The 3973-nt window shown below is 34.7% G+C and overlaps 1 protein-coding gene across 1 annotated transcript in view; it reads right to left on the bottom strand.

Moving 5' to 3' along the window:
• The window catches only part of LOC106462779 (cAMP-dependent protein kinase type II regulatory subunit-like), a 103420-nt gene that overhangs the window by 92090 nt on the left and 7357 nt on the right, over window positions 1–3973 (bottom strand). The gene's annotated exons all lie outside the window — the stretch shown is intronic.

Below are 3973 nucleotides of genomic sequence, written 5' to 3' on the forward strand. Positions count from 1 at the left end.
AAATGTGGAAGGTGTTAAAGAGGACATCGACATGGTTTTTGCTTCAAAACTAAATGATTTCTTTCATCAGGGCATTGATAACCTGATTGTAAGATAGAAAAGCATCATCGATAAGAATGGGGACTAATTCATTTGAAAAATAAGTTGTTCGGGTTTTTTCATTTAAAAATAAAGCGACATTAATTTTTTGACGACCTAATATATAATACAACTTACAATTCAGAAATCTTAGCATATGTTCTTGTAGAAAATGAAAGTGAGAAACAAAGCACACATTTCAGTGATGGTAAACCGTTTTACAACTGAGGTTTGTGATTTTGTTGAATTTGCGCAAACCGTCCTTAACTTAGAAGTGATAAACTAGAGGGAAGGCAGCTAGTCAATACATCCCACCGCCAACACTTGAGCTACACTTTAACAACTAAAAGTGGAATTGATTGTCACATTATAACACCTCCACTGTAGAAATAGGAAGACGAACCCACGACCCACAGATTGTGAGTTGAACTCTATAACCACCAAGCGTGAAGTGAAACTAGAACATCAAACTTGGGAGAAGATATGAGTGCTGAATAAATCAACGTTCAACATCTAAATATTACACATCTGGACTCACTTGTGCAAACCTATAATCTTAAATGAACAAAACAACAAAGAAATAAAAAATAATTAATAGAAATAGATAGGTTTATAAGCTAGATGACTGCTTTTTAGTTGAACCATCTTCTATCCCGTAACTGTATTGCTCCTTCTTTATTGATAATGTATGATCCGCTATAATTACAATATTCCCTGATTTGATAAGGGTTGGTCCACTGACACTTTAATACTTTCTTGTTAAAATGCACGTCGGTTGAGCTCCTATATATTTACTGTTTATCGATAACACGTACTCAGATGCACTAATATATTACCTATGTGTTAAAAAGACTTCAGAAAAACTATTAATATTCCTTATTTTTCGTTAAGGGCTGCTACAGTAGAACTAACATATGTCTTATGTTTTCCTAAGAGCTGCTCCAGTAGGACTACTGTATTCCTTTTTGGTTGTTTAGAACTGCTCCAATAAAAGTACCATATTTCTTAATTGTTGTTAAATGCTTCTCCAGTAGAACTACTAAATTCGTTATTTGTTGTTAAGGGCTGCTCTAGTGGAATAGCTATATTCCTTATTGGCTGTTAAAGGCTTGTCCAGAAGAACTACCATATTCGTTATCTGCTGTTAAAAACTGCTCTAGTAGAACTACCAAATTCCTTATTTGCTCTCAAGGGCTGCTCCAGTGGAACTACCATATTCGTTATTTGTTGTTAAGGGCTGCTCAGTAAACCTACGATATTCCTTAAGTGCAGTTAAGAGCAGTAGAATCACCATATTCGTTATTTGTTCTTAAGGGTTACTTCAGTAGAACTACCATATTCGTTATTTGCTGTTAAAGGCTGCTTCAGTAGAAGTATTTATTCCTCGTTTTATGTTAAGGTTTACTCCAGTAGATCTACCATATTCCTTATTTGTTGTTAAGGGCTGCTGCAGTAAAACTACCATATTTGTTATCAAGGGTTCATTGAGTAATACAACCATATTTGTTATTTGTTGTTAAGGGCTGCTCCAGTAGAACTACAATATTCCTTATTTGTTGTTAAGCGCTGTTCCAATAGAAGTACTATATTCCTTATTTGTTGCTAATGGTTGCACCAGTGGAACTGCCACATTCCTTATTTGTGGTCAAAGTCTTCTCCAGTAGAAATACCGTATTCCTTATTGATTGTTAAAAGCTGCTCAAGTAGAACAACGATATTCGTTATTTGTTCTTAAGGTCTTCTTCGGTAAAACTATCACATTCGTTACTTGTTGTTAAGGGCTCTTACAATTAAAATACCATATTACTTATTTGTTGTTACATTCTTCTGTAGTTGAACTACCACATTCGTTAGTTGTTATTAAGAGCTGCTCCAGTAGAATTACTATATTCCTTCTTTGTTGTTAAAGGCTGCTCTAGTAGTACTACCATATTACTTAATGGTTGTTAAGGGCTGCTTCAGTATATATACCATATTCCATATTTGTTGTTAAGAGCTTCTCCAGAAGAGTTACTATATTCGTTATTTGATGTTAAGGGTGCACCAGGAAAACTATCACATTCTTCATTTGTTGTTAAGGGCTTCTTCAGTTGAAATATCATATTACTAATTTGTTGTTAAGAGATGCTGCAGTAGAATAACTATATTCAATATTTGTTGTTAAAGACTGCTTCAGTAGAACTATAATATTCCTTATTTGTTGTTAAGGGCTGCTTCAGTAGAACTACCATATTCGTTATTTGTTGTTAAGGGCTGCTTCAGTAGAACTACAATATTCCTTATTTGTTGTTAAGGGCTGCTCCAGTAGAACTACTATGTTCTATACTTGTTCTTAAGGTCTGCTGCAGTTGAACTATTATATTCCTTGTTTCTCGTTAAGGTATGCTCAAGTAGATCTACCATATTCATTATTTTTTTTTAAGGGCTGCTCCAGTATTACCGCCATATTCGTTATTTGCTCTTAAATGCTGCTTCAGTAGAATTACGATATTCCTTATTTGCTGTTAAGGGTTCCTCCAGTAGAACTACCACATTTCTTATTTGTATGGGCTTTTTCAGTATAACTACCATACATCGTTATTTGCTGTTAAGGGCTGCTCCAGTTGAGTTACCGTATTCGTTATTTGCTGTTAAGAAGATTTCGGAGGAACTCTTTTATTCCCTATTCCCTGTTTGCACAAAGGAGGCACTTTTGTCGAAATACCATAATCCTTGTCTGTTTCTAAGAGAATTTTTTATTATGATTACTACATTTCCCGCTCGTTTCTAATACGTGCTCAAGTGGACCCACTATATTCCGTGCATGTTGGTATGAGGGATACCACTGGAATTATAATGCGTTACCAGCAAAGATTTGTATGTGTTAAAGCACTGCAATTTATTTTCTTCGTTCTAATACTAGAATAAATGTCTTTGTCTATATATTTTTATTGATTTAAGCATAAGTGGCACACATAAATTGTGACACAACTGTCACGCCGATCGTTTTGTTATTATCATTGGGAACTACCTTGTTGTTATGATAAAAGTGGGTGTTAATCTGTGTTTAAGAAAAACATTATAAATCTGTATTTCAACTGTAAACAGAGAAACAATTGGTTTGTTGGGGATGAGTGGTTTAATGATGCACGATCAAACCCATTTTCCTTTTTGTAGTGGAAATAATTTTATATATTAAAATATAGCTTCCATATTTCTCTCAATCATTCAATAAAACCTGCTCCCAAACCTTTCATGTTCACTCCATCATTAAAGAAGACCTTTTCCTCCAAGTTTCCATGTTTCAAATAGACATGATCCAAACTCTTTCATGTTTCTCTCTATCATCCAACAAGACCTGTTCCAAAACGTTCAGTGTTTCATGCCACCATTCATCAAGACCCGCCACATAACTATCCATGTTTCTCGCTGTCCTTCAACGAGACATGCCCCAAAACGTTTCATATTTTACGCCACCATTAAACAATACCTGCCCCAAAACATCCATGTTTCAACAAATATATATATATATATTTCTAATATTATTACATTTCATCTTCATATATCTTAGTCAATTAAATAGGTACGTTACATTGCTTCTTTACAGTCTTGAACTACATCAAAAGGCTGGGTAACATTTCTTCTTCACGAATCTTAAACTTCATCAAAAGGGTGGGTAACATTTTTTTTTCACGAGTCTTCAAGTACATCAAACAGGTGGGTAACATTTCTTCTTCACGACATTTGAACTGAAGATAGGTAACATTTCTTTTCAAGGGTCTCGGGCTACATCAAAAGAGTAGGTAGCATTTCTTCTTGAGATTTCTTGAACTACATCAAAAGGCTGGGTAACATTTCTTCTTCACGACATTTGAACTGAAGATAGGTAACATTTCTTTTCAAGGGTCTCGGGCTA

The sequence above is a fragment of the Limulus polyphemus genome, unplaced genomic scaffold (assembly GCF_000517525.1).
Source record: "Limulus polyphemus unplaced genomic scaffold, Limulus_polyphemus-2.1.2 Scaffold1247, whole genome shotgun sequence".
In the NCBI taxonomy this organism is placed as follows: domain Eukaryota; kingdom Metazoa; phylum Arthropoda; class Merostomata; order Xiphosura; family Limulidae; genus Limulus; species Limulus polyphemus.